Below are 21,099 nucleotides of genomic sequence, written 5' to 3' on the forward strand. Positions count from 1 at the left end.
ATTTTTCAGTTTGCCTGGCCTCAGTAATGTCTTATGCTGCTTTCACATGTGCACTGTGGCTTTGATGTCAAACCAAGTTTCTAGGCAGAAATGGAGTGTTTCTTCTTCCAAAAGGTTTTGGGGAGTTGGTTATTGGTTCACAGAGACTGTGGTACTTAGGTGTAGAGGTAACTGTCCATCTTCCCCTTGTAAAACCTCCCTGTGCTTACTTAGAAGTGTTGGCAGCTGCTGTATTGTCTCTGTGTGTTCAAGGGCAGGATAGGGCCAGTTCATAGCCCTGGCTGGTAAGAAAATTGAAAGAGTGGTCGAAAACTAATTAGGAGTGGTTCTTTTGAGGGAAGTAAATGCCCACATTCCTAGAGAGGGTTTGTGACATTGTGAGTCATTCAATAAGCTGAGTGAAATATCCCCAGTTTCATCCAGATCAGTTCTTGACATTTCAGTGCTGGTGGTTTTGAAGATTGCTGCTGTTGTTTTTTTTTATAATTGCTTTCAATAAGAAATAATTTGAACTTATGGGAGTGGCATTTGCTAATTATTTAACTTTGTGTGTGTGTGTGTTCAGCTTTCCCTCTCATATGTTTGGGACTAAGGGAAAGACGGAGAAGGGGGAGAGTTTAGAAATCTAAAGAATTTGTCAGATGTATTGCCTTTAAGTGTTTATAGTTCCACATGTTCTTCTGATTGTCTCAATAAGGAGGCCTTGTTTTAATGTGGGATAAAGAGAAAAAAATGTAGGAAAGGCCAGGATGAAAAACTACTTTGTTTCTATCTTTCCAGCAGGACTGTATTGCCTTTGTCATTATGCTTGTGGAGAAAACATAGCTCATAGTTGTATGTGAGTGCATGTGGGAACCAGACTGTTAAAATTCAGTATTTATTTAAATTATTTTATTATTGCGACGAAGAGACATTGCTGCTTTTCTGTACTGGGGCAGTCAAGGGTGTTAGCCTTCTAAGCTAATCTGTAATGTTTTTTGTAATTTAAACTTAATAGCAAAATACAATAAAATTCAGGGTACTGGCAGTGCCCAGAGAATCAAAACACGCTGTGAAGAAGTTCTTTTGGGTTGTGGTTGAGTTCTGTTTGGGGTTTAACTGTGTTTTTTGTTTAAAAGGAGATGCTAGTTTATTGCAGGACCTTGAGTAATACATCCCCTAACATATGTTTGAAATACTGTATTTTTCCTGGTTGTTTGGGCCAGATGTGGCTCTTGTGTCAGCTTAAGTGGGGCTTTCAATTTTGTGCGTGTACAGGACTAATCATTGCTAATGGACTAATCAGGGCTAATCCATTGGTTACAGATTTCTTGCATGAAGAATCTCAGATTGTGCCTTTTGAAACATAAATCTGATAATGCTGTTTTGTGCTTAAGCAAAAGGTGGCCAAGTTACGAAGATCTATAGCTATGAAATATGCACTAGCAGGCAGTTTCTTTGGAATAAATACCTTTAAATCTTGAGGAATGTATGCAAAACCAGAACATCACACATGCTTATTTCTCTGTTTCTTGTGCTCTAGCAAATTTCTGTCTTGCAGTATTTATCAAACCATTTTTCATGGTGCAGTCCTCTTTGGCAGTGATTATTTCCCAAAACAATTTTCGGGTTCTGGATCTTACTATTTGAAGGTCACGCATTAAAACATAGTTGACTCTTGCATTTTGTCCAGTGAAAGCAGAAACCGTGCTCCTGTGGGTACTGGTGCAATAAGCTTGCCTCTATTGAAGGCCTTTTGTACAGCTGGGTGTTAAAGTCATGAAAACCAAACAGCTGACACAGCCTTAATCACAGGGCCACAAGTAGCACTTCTTTGGTTTTGTGTGACAGTTTCATTGGTACTATTAAAATAGCTGGTTCCTTACAGGTGTTTGTGTATTATAATTCTTATAAGACAGCACTTGGTAAGTTTTCAAATTAATCTCATTAATTCCAGGATTAATTTTTGAAAAGACCTCTTGACTCTTTTTCGTTTTGAGGTTTTTGGTCATAAAAAGCCATATGTTGAAAGCGTTCATTACTTTTAATTTTTCAAGTGCAGCCCTGTGTTTGGGGGGGAAAGCAGGAAGAAACTGGCTTGCCTGTGACAGTGGGCAGCCCCACTTTATCCGATGTTGTCCGTCTTGGAGGAAACATGGATCTCTGTTTTACTGCTCTGCCCTTGCTGCTGGGCTGGCAGGACAGTGCAGGAGGTGTAGCCGCAGCATTGCCCTCTTCAAGGAAACAGCAGCTGTAGCAAAACTCTGAAGAAAAGCTGGTGTGCTTGTTTAAGAGCCCAGTGAGGGAAACTACAGTAGTAAAGTCTTCCCCCGTTCTTGCTGGGTGTACACAGGGATGTCGTGCTTTTAGCAGAGCCGGTGATGGAAGACAGCGTTCCCCTTGCAGGGCTTTCTGTTGCTCCCCTTTGGGTCTGGTGCGCGTGGTGGGGATGGGAGGACAAAGGAGTGACTGTATACAGAATGTGAATCTGGAACAACTTAGGTGGCTATAGTCACTCTTCGGACAGCTTGGAGAAACACCCTCCACGCTGTGAACTGTAAAAGCTGTTGTTCCCTCGTGCTGTTATCATTGAGCCTCGTTTTACAGCAGCTGGGGGCTGGCACGCTGCCTCTGCCAGGTAGCGCCGGTGAATGCAGTAATACTCCAGGCCGTAATTATCTTGACCTCCGGAGAAACTGAACTGAGAGTAATTTGTTTCAGAAGTGAGCAATTTTCTGTGTGTGGCTCCTGGCATCTATAAAGCAAACAAGTCAGTGTTCAGCTCCGGTTATAACCTCTCTGGGACTGCTGTTGAAACATGGCTAGCAGACGTGGTGTGGTACTGATACACTTCTTTCTTCCTGGCCCCTACCTGAGCTTGTTGGCGTTCGGAAAACGCGCATGAAATTTTTGTGCAATTGATAATGCTTGAATAGGGATTTCAAAATTATATCAAATACCGCAGTATGCGTGTATATAGCTGCACCTTTAAACAGTTTAGGTAGTGAAAAACTTGATCTGGAGTTAGCTGCAAGTTCTCACTTGGTTTTTAAGAGATCCTTGTAGAAGGAATGGCTTAATTATCAAGGAGACCAGCCTTGAGGAGCTAACACTCCTAACACTGCTATCTTGTTAATACATTTAGTCACATTTAGTTTGTTAGCTATGAGGTAAAAGGCTGACTAATCCAGTGGAAATATTGGGGACAAGGGGGGACTAGAGGCTGAGGAGGAGAAATTATAAAGGTAAAGGCTTCTGGTTCTCCTATCTCTAGTTTTGGTTGTTTCAATTCCTGTCAGCATTGCTGCTGTCAAGCCCAACCAAATGAATCCTCAGCTCATGAGAGGTGGTTTTGCATCATCTCTGTCTAGGGCAGGAAATGGAAGAATAAATGTTTTCGGTGCTGAATGTTGCTAGTAAACTATAAGCTAGGAAAAGAGGAGGACTCCTGAAATGTGCTCCAGCTGAAAACCTTTGAGGGCTTTTTGTTTGCCCTTCAGCTGTAGGTGACCTTGGTTGGCCACGCGGGTGTACAGAGTGCTGGGAACACGGCCGGCATGTATAGCTGCCAGTGGGAATGGAGGGTAAAGGTAGGATGGGCCCTTTCAGTGGAAGAATGCAAGAGTGAAGCTGTGTGTTCATGAGCAAAGAAAGTAGTTTTCAAGAAAGCTTGTTTACAGGTTTAAATAAGTGAATTGCTTTGTCTAGGTGTTTGCAGTATGCTGTGGATAAACTTGATACTCCCGAAGTAATGGTTAAAGGTGAAACAGCAAGCTGCCTAAGGTAAATATTGCTGCTCTGCATCAGCAGTTCTGGATTGGTGTCATTAAATTCTGACTTGATTCCTTGGTTGCTTTTTTACCATGATTTGATCATCATTCTCAGTACCTCAGCTATACCTGGCTGTTTTTAGAATTCCACTTTTAATCTGTTCTCTCTGAATGCCTCATGACAGAGTATGAACACTGGTGACTGAGCTTTGTAGAGTGAGTGTTTTAGTAAGTAATGAGGTTTTGTATAGACGGAAGGTACTTTGTGTCACTTCCTTAACCACTTTCAAGAAGAGCTGCCGTTCCAGACAGCTGTGAGAGGACCTTGCTGGGTGTCCAGACCTCTTGAGAATGGAGTTTGAAGTGGAGTAAGTCAGGTCCATGTTCTTTCCTCCTTCACTGGAAACTCTTAAATGCAGTGAAGCTTGAGATGGGCATAGTTTTTGTCAGGTTTTTTTGTGATGGGAAAATAAACTTTCTGTATGTGTGTAAAGAATCAAAGTGAGAAATTGTTGTCATCAATGGGGAGGGCCTAATGGCATAGGGAAAAGGAAAAAATCCCAAATCTGCGTGCAGAGCGCTCTTTGGAACAGGACTGAGGCACTGTTTGTAATCTTTTCCTGCCAGGGACAGGAGGCTTGTGACCCAGAATCTGATAGTAGCTGTTCTCCACTTGTTGAACTTTATTTCATGTTGGTGTGAAAATTAGCAGAGCGTGCTCTCCATTTTTCTATCTTGATCTTTTTCTTCCTGCAGCATGAGGCAGCACAGATACGCAACGGAGGTTATGATCCTGCTCCCTCATAAGTGCTACTGATGATGCAGCAGCTCTGTACTGCTCTCCCCCATCCCCACCTGCATGCAGAGCTGTGCTGCAGTGGCACAGCTAAGATTTCTGCCTGGAGGATGGAGACAGTGGGTCTGGCTGGGGTGCCTTGAGAAGGAGGATAAGCCCTTTGCATGAAAGAGATTCCAAAGGGGAAGAATTTTTTTTAAATAGGGAGTAAATCAAGTAATAACTGGACAACTTTCTTGGTACTTTGTATCCAATAAATTCCCTAACCTTTCCTAGTCCTTAAGAGAGGATGCAATATACGCAAACTTGGTCATAATGGTCCTTTTTTTTTTTTTTTTTGTGGCTTGGAAGAAATCACTTGCCTAGAGTCACTGTCTCTGCTTTGTTCATTCCTTGTTTTGAAAGAAGGCTTTTGAAGAGTGGCTGCAAACCTTAGTCTGGCTAAAGACAATACCTGAATAAGTGCACTTCCCAACGTGCTGCAAATGCATGTGGGCTGTGCTTGTAGGAAAGATCTGGTTATGCCTAAATCTCTTTATCACAAATGAAAGGTTGTATTTTTAAGTAGCAAGAAATTTTGTCCCTCCAGTATATAAGCTTTTTCCTCCTGATCTTTTCTCCTGCTGTGTCTTTTCTGATTTGGACCTTATCTGTTTTGTATGAAAGTTAGCTGCCCACCTCCATGCTGCTAGGTTTTGGTTATTAGGGAACCTGTTGCCAGAAGCACTGTCATCGAGCAGCTGTAGCTGCCACCATTTCCCCCGCCTCCCTTTCCAAGCTCTCAGAGAAACTGATGGCTAGCTTTACAGCTGATGTCAGCCCTTCAGCTTTCCAAGTCGAGTGGGAAGGGCTGAAAACTCCTCAAAGGGCAGTTTTCTCTCCAGATACGAAGTTGTGAAGTATGTGTCTTCCTAGACAGAGTTGTACTGTGTCACAGCTGAAATGCTATGCAGTGATGTAGCGCTGGGCAACAAGCAAAGCAATGATATTTCTATCTGTCCTACTATGAGACTTGTGAATTTGCCAGTTTATTCCCAGACTTGACTTTTTTGCATGCTTAAAAAAGACACAAAGTTAGCCAACAACATTTTGATTCTTTTCTATTAGTGATTTAGCATGTCCAGATGCGAAGAGTTTTACATATTTCTTCCACCCATGTGGAGCTGTGGGACTATTGCATCTGAGTGTAGTTTCAGGAAGTGATAAGTTTTCTGTTCCAGCAGAAAGTTGTACTTATCTTCTGGAAAGAACATTTAAAGTAATTTGCTGAGTGTTACCTATTGAAAATTTTTTATGTATCTTGTTCATCTGGATACAAAATAGGTTGTTGCAGGAGGTATGTATTACTTTGGCATAGTGGCAGCCTTTTTAAAAAAGTCTTGGACTCTGATGAAGAATAGAAATGTTTGGTTTTTTGGCAAAAAGTATATTCACTGTGGTTGTTGTAGAGAATGTGTTATGAAGATTCAAGTTATGTGGTCTTGACAAAGAGAGAAAATTTAATTTTTTTTTTTAAAAAAAGGAAATTAATGTGAGTAGGATGAAATCCTCATGTTCTTACATGGGCTTGGATATTTTTCAGTTTTCTTATGTGTTTAATTGTTTCATATTTTACAGCACTGACATTAGGATTTTCAGATTCCTTGTGTGAACTGAGCTACTTTTCTGTTCCTCCTCAATTTCTCAGTCAGGAGGGTTTGCTTATGGATAACTGGCATGGAAACTGAGCATAAAGAAACCAAAATAAAGTAGTATTTTATAATTTGAAAGGTCTAAAAGGAACTGCTGGAACACTTGTTGACAGGACTTAATGCTTAGTTATGGCTTTTGTGTATTCTATTTGTTAAATACTCTTTTGCACTAAATCAGCTTGAGTTGAGGTCTGAATTAATGCCTCAGGGAAGAAAGAAATGGTTAACACAGATTATATTTGGCAACACAATATAGTGTTGATGCAGAGCATTGGGGATCTTCTTCAGGGTTCTGCTACCACCGTGATTGGTGAGTTTGGTAGCACTGTTTCCTAGAAACTTCCTGTTATATGACTGTCCCATTTTTGCCTTCTGTGTTTCTTGCTGGGCTTTTACAGTGTGTCCTAAAATTTCCTACATTGCCTGTCTGTTTCATAACATGTCAATCAAATGAATCAACTATGAGAGAAAACAGTTTAAGGAAGACAGAGAAGGTTTTACAGTGGTGTATAATCTTCATACCATTTTAGGGTGAACTGAGTGATTTGGAGCACAGTCTCAAGGTCTTTTTTGGGATGTGAGATTTTGTCTCTAATTTGGCTATATTCATAAACTCTTACAAAAGTCTGTTGATGCAGACAAATAGAGACTTTGTGGTCTTGTTTTTATCAGACTCCTGAAAAGGCTTTCTCTCTGTGTTGACTGTGTTCCAGTCCTTATAAACTTTTTTTTTTTTTTTTTTTTTTTTTTGAGACTCAGCATCCTTGTGGATCTGTGAAGAATTTTCTGGACTGTCAGAACCAAGGCTTGAGAGAATTTCTCTTCCTCACTAAGCTATGATGAGACTGGGAAACAGAAGTGAAATCTGAGAGCATCTCTTGTGGTTTTTGGTGTTCTTGGTAGTTTGGGTCAGAAGGCAGAACTGCGCTGTAATCTAAATGAGGGCTGTTAGAAGTAGATCAGCATTATGTAGAAGAGAAATGGGGAGTGGTAGTTTTGAAATGAAACTGAGGCAGAAGTCATCTGCTGAAGGAGATGGTTAAAACCCCACCCAGGATCTAGATAAACAAGAGGTTAGGCAAAGAGGTTGGTTCTAGATGTTGGCTAAGTCGAGGCAGCAGTCAGGGGGAGAGGATAGAGGACAGCTGTCGTGAGGACCAGTGCAGCTGAGTTGGCAGAGCAGTGAAAATAGCAAGAATTCAGGACCCTTTTTGTGGTGCTAGTGAAATCTGTAAAGTATGTGGAGAAGCAAAAGGCCGTTTTTGGTCTTTTAGAGGAAATTAACTCCAGGATGCCGATTCTGCTGTCAAAAGTGTGGATTTTTATGTTTGAAATGAGTAGTTAGGGTTTTGTTGCAATTTGTATTTGACAGTATAAGGACACTTTGTCAGTTAATAGTTTGAAAACAAACCTCTCAAGTTCTAGGTGGCTTGTCACTGTGGAGACAGGTATATATGCCTCTGTCAAATGAATAGCCTATGTGTTTAATTTCATCCCTTAAAAATCTTTGATATGCTGTGACTGACTGATGCTCTGTTTTGATTGAAGTTTAAAATGGAGCAGCATTCTTTCTATCAAGAAATTGCCTGGGATAGGCTGTTCATATGACTTTTTGGTTCTCAATAACAGTTTTGTGACTTTTTTTTATCATTAAAAGACAATTACTTATTGCTATTTCTGAACTGTTTAAAAACGAAACAGGCGTTGTTTATCACAGTTCAAGTATAAAGGCTCCACAAGTACCACATGTGCTATGGTGATAACCTTCCTTCAGTTATGTAAAGGAGTATTATGCCAAATGCAGTCTTTGTGCTGTAGTACAATGACTGACATCTTGTGTGCTTGGGGTTCTTAGTGCTAACCTTTTCAGTTTTGAACATAAATAGCTTGGAAATATTTGATTGCTATCAATTGTAATAAATGGGTATTCTTTCTGAGCATCTTCTCTTGATACCTTTGAGTTCTGAGAATGCAAAATCACTAATTCTTACATATTGTAAACATGCGGGAAAGCAAAAGTCTCTGGTACTGATACAATTAAATCGGCAAGTGACTCTTAAAGTACTAGATATCTAGAAACAGTGAGTGCCCATTTATTCCCTATTTAAAGCAACTTGTACATAATTATCAGAAGACAAAGCAAATATTCTGTGCAAAATAAGAGATCTACAAAGTACCTTATGCTTTATAGGCTGCTGCTTGGGTGGTGTGTTAGCCAGATTCAGTCCTCTAATCACTGTCTACCCTTTTCATGGGTGAGAGAGGAAAAGGTGTGGAAGAACCACGTGAGAAGCAGGGCCTGAAGCAGCCAGGAGTGCTTTGACAATACAGGGTGCTGGGGCCACTGTGCTTGGTGCTACTGTTGGATAAGGAGCTGAGAAGAGGCCCTTTGGAAACAAATGGGAGAGGAGTAGGACAGTGCAATTCCTTTTCTCTATCTCCAAAATTTGAGGACTCTCTTTCTGGCAGTCTCCGACTAAATGTGCATTTCTTCTTCCATAAGGTGGATGTTGAATCTAGCTGAGACTTTCTCCTTCAGCTTGACTGTTTTGTTCTCATCCTCATAGCAATGAGGGAGGTATTAAATCCATCTTGGTCCACTTTATTCTTCATCTTTTGAGAAACGAAATCCTAGCCTTTGTCCAGCTTCCTTGGAGAGCCTTGATCAGCAGCAGTCCTGGTTTGGGAGCTGTGATCTAGGGGTCTTTCTCCCTTGCATGTCATCTTGTGGTATCTGCTTTCTGTGAGGTTGTAGTGTATGGTGGCTGTTATTTGGGTTGCAAGTACAATGTTTTTCTCCAGAGCATTATGGTAAGACAAGTACCCCTGTCTGGAAATCTACCCTGCCAGAAGGGGATGGAGCTGTGTTGCTCTGAGTACTGGGAGGATGGAAGGAGCCTGCAGGGATCAGCCTCAATTAAATGTGAGGTGAATTTGTCTTCACCCACAAATATGCCTTCAACTTTCTGTTGAAGCTTTGAGCTGACGTCTTAATAACAAAACAAAAAACTTACTTTTTTAGGTTAAAATTGACATTTGGGGTGGCCACTGCTTATTTCACTGTAACTCTATGGAGATGGGGATTTGAACCCCTCTCGACAATCACTGCAAGCTGAAAAATGTAAAATAGAGAACTCAAGCTAATCAAAAAGGTGTCAGTCAAAAATGATCTTGTTTTAAATGAGCACAGATTTTAGCCACACAAATATTTGAGGGCTCTGGGCTGCTACAGGCATTTCTAATCTAAATGAAATGAGGTGTGTGTACAGGTGTCTAATCAGTTTTGATACTGTTCAGAAACTTCTCGTAGATTTATTATGTTGAACCAAGTGACTGCAATATGTTGAGTGTGAGTTAGACTTTGTGTAACCACAGAAAATGCCTTTGCTCTAAATCTTGATTCTCAGTTTGAGATTGAGATTGAAAACTCTCCACTGAACTAATAAACCTGAACAGCTTTTTCATAGGAAATGATCTCAGTGCTTTAATTGTAATTAACATGACATCTTTAATACCAAAACTTATGCACATGTTAAAGTTTTGGTATTATTTTTCACTTTTAGTAGGAGTCAGAATTCTAGCTATTTAGATTTATAGCAAGTTTGGTGGGTTTTTTTGTGGGGAGGGAGCTTCATATAAAGGCTTTCTTAATTCAGATCTTAAGGGATTCTTACACACATGGTATACATAGAGTGAGCTATGTATTACTGCTTCTTCAGCAATACTTCATTTTCCCCATGAACGTTACAAGGTTCCTGTCAAAAGCCAATAAATGGATGAATCTTCTCAATGAACTGTGTGAAAACTCAGTTGAGTTAAAAAGGAATAAGAAGAATATTAATGAGAAAATATTGCAAAGTGGTTACCTTTTTTTATAGTAGTGGTGTCTTTAGGCTAGTGGAAAACTAGCTGTTCTCAGTTTCTTTTGGGTTTGAAAAGCTAGTAGTTTCCAAAATCAGACAAGTATGTTCCTGCTGGCATGGTAATGTGCACCAGATATGTATGTGGTGCTCGAAGTACTGGAGCTCTTAGCAGAAGAGCTGCAACTACTGTAAGGATCATCATCCCTGGTCTTCCTTGACTTTCTTCAAAGTTCTTTGAGCTTCCGTCTTTATTTTTCCTTTGCCCTTCTTTTACATCAGGTCATCTCCACTCTTCTTTGCCTTTCTGTTCTTCTATTCTTCTCTTTTTCATCCTTTGCCTATTTTTTGTCCTTCTCTGTTCTTCTCTGCTCTTCTTCTCTTTTTTGCAATATTGAGAGAATTGGGAGTGTGGGTTGTTTCAGGTTTTGTGGGCTGCTTTTTTTTTTTTTTTTTTTTTTTTTTTTTTTTTTTTTTTTTGGCTTAACAAAGAATTCTGGCTTTATTAAAAGCAAACAAAAAACTTTTAACCTTCTCTGGTGGACTTTTCTTCCAGCTGTTGCTGAAACTGGTGTGCCCCCAGCTCGTTAGGCTGTGCCGCTGAGGTTGCCGTGCTCACCGGAAAGCAGGGCATTTATTATTGACTTCCTGTTATTGACTGGCTCTAGAGAAAAACGCCAAATTCCATCAGACAATGCAGTAGGTCTGCTGTGGGAGATTTTTGTGAATGCTGTTGTGATGCTTTTTTAGAATGGGATTTTTATTTTTTTCTTAATTTTTTTAGGGTTATTTTCTTGACCTTTTTTTTTTCCCCAGGCTCTTAAGCAAGTTTTGCAAGCAGTTCAGAGAATGACCAACTTTGTCCAATGTCTAGACAGGCCTGTAATGTGGCACAAGGAAAGCATTTGCAAATCTTTCTGCAACTGTATTTTGAATATATCAGCCCTCATCTTTTTTTATACACTGAAGATGTGTGTGTGTCAGATGAGTGATTCTTAGTTGTTTGGGCTTGGTTTTGGTAATATTGGTGCATTTGTAAAAAGAGTGGTCTGCAGTACAGTCAAAATGGATTATAAAAGCAAAGTACATTTGCTGCAGGTTTGTGACATTAATTTGCTTGCCACAGTTTATAAGAATAATTTAAACTCTCAAGGTTGGGCAAAACCACATTTATATTAACTGTAAAGATAAAATCTGTGGCTTTTCAGAAAGTGTTGAAGGCTTCCTTCACTCAAATATTTTCCCATCATGCACAAGGCATTTAATTTGTCTTTGAGCGCTACTTTGAAATTGCTTAGAGCTGGAATTGTTCCTGAGTGAACTAAAATACTGTTCATTCAAAGCTTTTCCATGTGAGAAAAATTTATAGTTGTGCTGAGGTAGGAGTTTTGTTATGGGCAAGAGTGTCTCAGTTAATGGATGTGCTTTCTTCCAAAATAAATGCCAACAGTTTTGTCTGTGCTGTCTGTACTTTACTTTCCCCTTATCCATCCAGGGATTAATTGGGGAGATAAATTGGAATCCTTAAAATCAGGGGTGCCAGGGGCTCTTGGTTTTTAAGTCAGTTAATTATTCTTGTTGGCTTTCGGTGGTATTTCTATACACTTCAGTCCTTTAGAAAATGATTTAATTTTCAAAGCCTACATGTAATGAAACACCCTGACTATTAAAAATAGGTTAAATGTATAGGTTGTGTGTTATCTTTGGTATCGCTTCTCTTAACCAGGAGAATGTTACTCTTTTTGAAATACATATATGTATATATATAATTTTATTTATTCTTCTCAGCATTATTAATTAATAGTCCTATGCTTGTTTACTGCATGGTAATATTTTCCTGTGGCTGGGGTCAACCTGTACTTAGTTAAACTGACTGGAGCACCAGCAGTTAGAAGCCTTTCTACTTAAAGCAGTGTTAACTCTCTTAGGGAAGAGGAGTGAAGATGAGATTTTCAGCTTGGGAACCGGGCTACAATGAAAAACAACAGAAAGGGAAGGTACCACCCATCAGGCGATCATCAGTGGTTTTAAATGAGATAAGCAGGGACTTCTTTCATAGCTTGCTTCCTTTCTCTGCACCTTTTAAAGGTGTTGAGAGTGGAAACCTTCCTGCCATCAAGTGCAAGATTATCTCTAGTTATGTTTTATAGATTAGAAAGCTTATTTTTTCTTCCAGAATTTCTATTTAGAGTTGCTTTCAGCTTTGTAAGAACTGTTATTCAATTTTACAAGTGGAATAAATTCAGGTGAAGTAAATATTCCCTGTGCACCTGCTGAAGAAGCTGCTGTTGTGGAAAGTCTTCAATAAAATCCTAAGTGTCTAGCTAGCAGCTTCCTGTATCTTTTTTTTCAGGGTTTCTGGCTTTTCAAATATCTAGCAACCATGTCCTGCTTTAATTTTTGCGAACTTGAGTCTGGTAGTACAACTAATTTCCAAGGGCTTTAATTACATGGAAACACTTTAGTATATCCATTTAAATTGTATTAAAATTACAACAGACTAAAAAACCCCCGAAAATCTGTCTTGGATAAAATGTGAGAAGTAGCGCATAAGTTTTCTATTATTCAGAAATATTTTATTCTTCTTCTTAGAGATAAGGTATGCACGTTTGAGGGGGAGAAATTAAGGCAGTAAATGATTTTTGTCCTTTGCTGCTCGGGTCAATTGATTTACCTTAACCAGACACTCTAATTAGCAGCGTCCTACAGCCAGCAGTGTGCAAGAATTACAACAAAGCAGTTATTCAAGCAGATTCATCCTCAAAGCTGGATATTCGCACCAGAGCTGTTAAGGATATCTTTCCAGGCACAAAGGAGTATCTCTTCCCCCCACACCCCCTTCCCCCCCCCCGCCCCGAAAAGGTAATTTCTTACTCCTCAATAGAGACAAACAAAACCTGGAGATAAGCTAATCAAATCTGAAGAGCTCCTGGTGGAATTGCTGCACTAACTCAAACTGAGTTTTTTAATGGCAGGTGTCTGGTACTCTTAATGATATTTTTGTTCATGGTTTATTTTAATGGTTTCCAAATATACAGCAAAAGGGAAGCAAAATTAGGGCTTTGGCCACCTGTTCAGTCTTGTGGGGGCAGGCTGTAGGTTCAAGTGGTTGAGTAACACTTTGCTCAAGTAAAGAAGAGAGAGGCGAAGTCGTTATAATGAGCATATAACTTAGAATGACAGTAGAATTTTAGGGTAAAGGTTTTAATATAATTGTGCATCTCTTAACAAAAAAATAAAAATATACATAGCTTCTTCTTTTTTTGGAAGACCTTAGTTAAATAACAATACTTTGGTTTAAGGAATTACATTAGCTAAGACCATTGGCTGAAGTGTTGAAAGTTACATTACCAAGACTGGAAATGCAGAACACCCAAAGGTCATGGGTCAGTTATTAGAGCTGTGAAATCAGAAATATAATAGATGGGCTACTGAATTATTAATAACTTATTATTAATTCCCCTGGGGGGGAAAAGACCAGTTGAATTCCTGATTCTTAGTTGCAAACCTGAAAATTGTAATAGTTTTCCTAATCTTGCAATATTGCTAAAAGCAGAGAAACTTGCTATGGAGAACTTGTGAAATGTCCTGGAAAATGTCACCAATGCTAGAAAGCATTTTTTAAAAAGTTAATAAAAACTGATTTTAGGTCTGACTCTCACAGTCTCAATAGTAAGCTGGAGCTTGAAGACTTGCAAAAGTATATTTTGATGTGAATAACTATTAGTTTAGAAATGGAAGTATTCTGAAAACTGTTCTGTTGCCTGAAAGGAACACCCATTTAAAAATGAGACCTTCCAATTCCCCTTGAAAGTATTGCTTTTCTCATAGTAAAGGATTGATGTAACAGAACAAGGGAACATTGATAAATACAGAGAAAAATATAGTGCTGTGAAAGTTGTGATAGGAGACTAATAGTCAATTTCTTTCCGTTAGTGAGGTTTCTTGCCTTCCACAATAGGGAACCTTTCCCAAGATTTGGTTTGGGTCACAACCATTCATCAGACCAACTCACAGCCTTTAATCTAGGGATTGGGATGGGGGGATTTGAGGAATTTTCCTTTAATTTGCTTTGGAAGTAAGACTTTTAAATAATTTTAGTAAGATATAGAATGCAATTTTAAATGGTATTAAAATAGAGATGTTGGGTGTATTGTAAAGACTTGTGAATTAAAGCAAGCTGGATCCGGAGATTTAATTTAGCCTCATATTTTCTGGAAGTGCTGATCAGTGTGGACTGATTTTCTTTTGTGAGTTGTTAGCAGGTGTTCATAGAGAAACTTGTGGTTATCTTTTAGGTGCAAAATGTATCTTATAACAGCCCAAGCATATAGTATGGTGGATATTTAGAGTATGGTCTAAGCATCAGTTGAACGGTCTGTGTTTGTTGCCTTGCCACTTTTGACTGTCACTTTTCCAGCTTTGCCTGGGAAAGTCCTGCTATGCTGGTTACTGATGTCTGATTGGTTTCTACTATTTTTGTTATATTATTCATATAATTGATATTATATGAATAGGTCAAGACAGCACAGGCTGTAGGTGATGAATTTATTTATATTAGAAGTTCTGCAGAAATATAAATGGCAAGCTTTTAATTAGACAAAGTAGTGGACAGGATCCTATTGAATTCATATAAATAATACTTAAAAACTGGCTCAAATATTGTAAGTTGAAAATTCTTTTCTGATTTAAATTTCATACCATAATTGAGTACTGCTTTGACTAGTTATATGTTAGAAAGCCTCAGACTTCATTGCATAAGTTGAGCTAGATAAATTTTGGTTTATTCAAATAATATTGAATTCTTTTTCTGAAATCATGTCCTGAGAGGAGTTTTTGATAGCATTTTGTAAAATACAGTGCCGAAGGATAAATGGTTTTGAAAAGCAGAAGGTAGTTTCACAGTAAGGCTGATTTGTGTGTGCTAAAAGGAAAACAAACTTGCAGAATGGAATAGGCTTCTACAGTCTAATGTTTTCTTACTGGGTTTTTTTTTAATGCGAGATTTCTTTTGTGTTTGTCCACTGATGTTTCTAACGAGTTGTGTATTTTTCACTATAATGGGATGATAAATGAAGTGATACCACATTATTTGGTTTCTCACATCTTTTTTTCATTTTGCTTTATCCCAGAGGTCTGTTTTCAACTTGGAAACACTTTATACTGAGTTGAGGACATATTGAGTGTACTATTTTCAGTTTTACAGATGTTGAAAGATTCTAGTTAGAGTGAAAAATGGTTGAGGGGTAGAGGCTACCTTTGGAAATCCTAAAGCACCAGGTGTCCACTTTTTTCTTCTATGTTTTTGTCTCTTCTCTTGCCTATTGTGTATGTGACGAACTATGGAATGACTACTCTGTCCTTTCCTAGTAGATGAGTCCTCTGAGCATCAGAGCCGCTATGAGTGGTGAAAAGCATGAACTGCTCTCTGGGTTAAACCACGTTTCTTTCCTTAGGTTATCGAACCACTGTGTGGCATTACCTTGGATCATGCATCTGTGTGTAATAAACTGGACTTTGGAATTCTGTCACAGTTTCAACCTTCTTTTTACTCCCTTAGTCTGGGAAAAATTAGGTATTGCAAGCATCTTCATTATCTTTCTTAATTTGTAACCCTCCTCTACAGGGGAATGCACTCCCTGCCACAAGCCCTCACAAAATGGGAGGTATCTTTAAGCAGTTACTGACTTGTTTAAAGGTATTTTCTCTTGCTGAGTAGCGGTTTCTGTGGTAACAAGTAGTCTAAAGTTAAAACAGTGAAAGTGATGTTTTATCTTTCAAGTGTTTGAAGAGATTTGTGGTCTTTAAGTGAAAACACTTATAATAAACCTATAATAGTCAAATATTCTCTGTGCTTAACAGGTAAATGTGGTGTAATGGGAAAAAAAAGAGGTTTTTTTGTCGATGCAACAATTTTGTTTAATAGACCTTGATCTTCAGCCCTGTTGTCACCTTCCATATGCTTACATTTAAAGGCTTTTTAATAAAAGCTTAGCACAATAGTGGGTGTGAAAGTCTAAGACTGCTGTTTATACTGTGCCTGTTGTGTTGAAAATGTGTGCTCAGCACCTTTGCTTGATTTGGCAGCACATCCATGTGGGAATGCTTCTTCTATAAACCTGGGAAATTCCTGTGAGCTATGGGAATGAAGAGCCTGCGACAGCAAGGAATATGGAGGCTTCAAGTGGGTTGTGTTGGCTGATTGTCATCAGGAAGGAGGGGGCTTTTCCAAGTCTGAAAGGTCAATTTGTTCACAGGTCTATGCAAAAGAAACTTATAATTATTTCAGAAGATACATACAAAAGGAGTATAGAATTTTATATTGGAGAGGCAACAGTGCAATAAATACTTTTTTTGGTGATGGTTGAGATCTCCAGCTGGTAGTCCAAAAAGACAAAATCCTAGACCTGCTTGAGTGTAGTTGCTCCGTTTAGCTTTTAATTGCTGTCACAGCATCTTCCTCTGAGAGAATTCACCAAAGAAATGCCCACCTTAAATCAGAGCAATATCTCTTACAGTATCTCAATAATCTGTAATTACATGTACAGCAGGGCTTGGGTTGGAACAGAGCGTAACCATGAATCAACCTTGATTAAACCACAAAGAATGATGTGGGCGGTAGCATCCTCTCTTTTTTAATGCTTAAATGTTCTTGCCTGTGTTGTGATATAACTTGTATGCAAAGTGAAATTTGTCAGCTTCTGGCTGCTGAAGTGGGGGCAACCCACTTTAAGATAACGTAATCAACTTGATAAGAATCAGTTCTCTTTTTTTTTAATTGTTTTTTATTTTTCCTTTATTTTTCCTTTGTGGGCATCTAAAATTGTAATATGTTTGCTTCTGGTCTGCTCAGTGAAACTCGCAATTTGGTTCTCATCTCCCTGACAAATGAATCTCTGAAATAAATTTTCAATTAATCATCCAAATGTTTTTTCTTGCAGTAGTTGCTCAGATTAAACAAGTAAATATTGTGTTTAATGGTTGTCTGTAAAGACCACATACAAATGCTCCCCTGAAGTCTTTGGGCTGACACCCAAAGCAAAAGCCTGTGTGCTCAGCAATCCACGATGTTTTCCTTAGTAAGAGTTCTCCCTAGAATATTCACATGAAAAGTTTGACTTACCTGGAATTGTCCTTGTGAAAGCTTTGTCAGAGAAGTCCTAACTAGCTCAAGACTCAAGGTGTTTCTACACCAAAAAATAATCCTAGTAGTTTTAGAGAGACACCATGATGAATGGTAGTCTTTCACTGAATCAGGAGATAATTTTATATTTTTAAAAATATCAGAGATTTTTCTGCATGAATACAATACCTACTTGAACTAAATTACTGTCTCATGGTTAGAAGCTGTGGGCAGCTTCAATTAAGAGAACTTTTTTGCTATGCAGTTATATTTGCCAGAAAATGTGACTGCTTGTTATTCTTACCTAAGCTAGCTTCTACCAAATATAGGAAGTTGTTGAACAGACCTTTTAAACTGAATTTTCTAGACCATTTGGGTTTGTTTTGTTGGGGGTTTTTCTGTTGTTTTTGTTTTGTTGTTGGTTTTTTTTTTTACAGTAAAATGTTTCTGAAGTTAGACTATGAAAATGGCCATATTAAAAGCACTTCTGAATAATGTCTGATACGTGCATCAGAACATAAATTCTGAGTAGTATGGGGATAAAACAGAATAGTTCTGTCTCCCATTCTGTGTAGGTGATTGGTGCTGGTTGCAAGATTGAGGGGGTTTTTTGTCGGTTGGTTGTGTTGCGGTTTTTTGTTTGTTTGGGTCTTTTTTTCCCTTTTTTCTCTTGTTGTAACTGGTTTATTGGCTTTATTTCTAGGAGCAAAGATCACTTTAGACTTAGGAAAATTCTTCCAGTATGATCCATATCTGTGGCCAGAATTATGTTAGTCTTTGAGTGGTATTTTGTTCTTACCATAAAGATCCCCTGAAATTTTCCATTTTTAACAGTCCTTAGTGTGTTTGTTGTGCTGTGTCTCAAAGAAACTCATCTGTTAACCAGCAATGAAACAGATACTGCATAAAGCTTTACTCAAGTATGGTCTTAATAATAAAATGGCTGGCTTACGTGCCATATATAGTCTTAGAAACATTTAAGATGCTTTTAAAGTAATTACATATTTGACAGCTCCCTTGTGGGGAGATTTCACTTGGCTAAAATGTGTCCTGCCATTCCTATTTTATAAAACAGCTTGTCTCTAGTTTGAGCTTTGTTTTATCAGATTTATTGGCAAAACAATTTTACAAAGACAAAACTGTTGTAATAAACGTGGTGAATGACTTGCTCTTAAATTTACTGACTTGGGACTGCACCACAGCTCCCTTGCGGAGTACTTATATGTCCGTTGTAGTTGGATAATCTGCTAAAGGGAAAACTAGTTTCTGGATTCCTGTGTTCCTTACTGTAGAATAAAAATACTTTCCAGTGTTAATAGGTTCCAGTTGAAAATAAATGTGTATGCTAATATAGCTGGCTTCTTGAAAATTACATTCGGAGAGAAGAAATTAAAAATATTTCTTCTTTTCTTTGAACTTTGCATAAATTCAGCAGGTACATTAAAATGAAAAATAAGAGATTAAAAAAAACTTAAAGGAGCTGCTAAAAGATATAACAATGAAATTTTCTGTGAAAGTTATTTGCAATTATGTCCTGATCTAGAACTGCTGGAATATCTTCCTGTTGATGGAGAATTCAGTAAACTGCTTTGGTTCTATAATTAATGTTACTTTTTTGAAGCAACACTTGTGGTGTGTCATATTCTTAATTCTGTGCTTTCATAAATGCCCAAACTACTAAATGCACAAACAGATGTGTAGCTTCCCCCTGCTCCCCTGAGTTTAGTGACTCGATTGATCATAATCTTGATGAGATTGCTTAATTTAGGGAAAGTGATTATCAACTAGATTTCATTGCTGTACAGCGTACAGGTCAAGATAGTTTCAGACTGTAGATTTCTTGTTTTTTAATTTCTGTAAAAAAGAAAAAAAAATCTAAATTCTTCTGACAATGTCAATAGCTTTTTTTCTGTAAACTGTTAGCCTTGTGTAGCCTGTACCCCTCTGCAGATTTGGAGAAGTCAAGGTTGAAAGCACAGCCTTAGGAGCTGCTGCTTTTTGGGTAGTCCCTTGGCAAGCAATGCCTACTTTTTTCCTTATTTAACCCTTCAAAGCTGAGAGTTCCTATTTCTCAACCCAAGTGCAAATGCATGCTGGCATTAACATTTCAGCCTTGAGGTAACCCCAGCTGCTGCCAGCAGAGTGTTAAAATCCAGACTTGTTTTAGCATTGCAGAGAATTTTCCAGTTTGAATGCTTTTCATGAAACCATGACTTTCCATCAAAAGAGTTCATGGAAAAATCTCAGTTCTAGAACAAAAGTAAGAATTTTAGATAATGTATACAAAATAACACAATAAATTAATTGGGATAAAGATTTATGTAACTGTGAACAGCTAAAGCCTACAATATAGGATCATGTGATGTTTTTACATGAAGCAGGTCATTAAACTTACTGTTGAAGGGAAAATGTTTTGTATTTACAGGTTTAGTTTCATGAGCAAACTACTGTGTGAGTTGCAAAGATTTTATCTAAAAAGTTTCTGGCAAGTTTCTTTAATTGAAATCCAAAATTTGCTCTCTTAAATTGGATGTCTAGACAGGGGACGTGCATTTCCTTTTATTGAAGAGATTTGGATATTTTCTAAATATAGATTAGAGATGTTGCAGGCAGCTGAGATGTGAATCAGCTGTTTTAGAAAAGTTTAACAGGCATTTTTGTGTTGCATACTTACTGGTATGCAGAAACCCTGTGTGTATGAGTCTTTTTTCTTCTTGAGCAATAGTGCTAAGTTACAGACCTTAAAACAAATTGCTCACTGTGTGAGAGCAGCCTTCACAATGCCTGCCTGTGACCTGCGTTTTGGGAAGTGTTGGGTATATTTTTCTTGAAGATGCTTAAACCTAATCCTATTTCTTGGTGGTGGTTGTGTGTTGGTTGGATTGGTGAGTATCTTTCATGGTGATTAAGTCCTGCTCTGGGATTCAAAGTATGGCTGCTGAAGAGCTTTAATTTTTTTAATTGTACTCTAGCAATGTTTCAGATTTTTCAAAATTGTTATTTAATATTTCTTATTCGTTTTGTCACAAGCCTCATTCAATGCGCTCTGAAGAACAGAGTGTTGTTTTGAAAATAGTAATATACTAATGTTATACTGTTAGTATAGCAAAAAGTAATAGTCCAGTGTTCTAACATTTTAATACATTGTTGATTTTTCCCCCCTAAATTTGCCTTCTATCAGTATTCATTATTTTTTATTATTTTGGGAGCAAGACTAATGCAGGCTCCCATGCTGATTTGCAGTGTTTACTTAAATTAACATGTACTGCCATTTTTAAAATATTCTTTGGTTATTTAGATGCAGTCTTAAATGTCAGCATAAAGCTTTTAAACCTTTCTGCCTGTGTGGGAAAAGTTAGCATATTCAGGTTGAACTTAAACATTAAGATCTAACCTTGACTAATCGCTGCAATGCAATTTACACCTCTGTAAAAATTAGGTCTTAACAAACATTCAACTTGTTCACGGCTTAAAGTGTATCCATTCCTGTTTGTATGAATTTTGTGTTATTAGCACCAAGGTTTTTTAACTTTTATTAAGTGTGAAAATACTGTGTTACTGTTAGCTGTAATCTTTATCCCAAGTCATTGTAAGCAGGTAGAGATGTTTCAGGGGATGCAGCAGACATTGTCCTTAAAACCAAGTGGTTGTGGTGATGTAAAATGTCAATGATTTCTGCACAAACTCCAGAATTCACGAGGGAAGATGAAAAGGGAAATTAATCTTAAGAATTTTTTTCCAAAATTTTATTTGTGTGGAAATTGATCTGGTTATTTGCTGCAAGGAAATGATGCATCAGTTAGTGAATGTGTTAATGATAATGCTTGGGGAATGTATTTTTAAAACTGCATTGATTCAGGATGTTGATGATAATTGGAAC

General features: G+C 38.0%; 1 protein-coding gene across 5 annotated transcripts in view; it reads left to right on the top strand.

Annotated features, from left to right (window-relative positions):
- GMDS (GDP-mannose 4,6-dehydratase) overlaps positions 1-21,099 on the top strand; it is a 411,509-nt gene that overhangs the window by 12,133 nt on the left and 378,277 nt on the right. The window lies entirely within an intron of this gene.

Source organism: Hirundo rustica, chromosome 1, assembly GCF_015227805.2.
Source record: "Hirundo rustica isolate bHirRus1 chromosome 1, bHirRus1.pri.v3, whole genome shotgun sequence".
Lineage (NCBI taxonomy): Eukaryota > Metazoa > Chordata > Aves > Passeriformes > Hirundinidae > Hirundo > Hirundo rustica.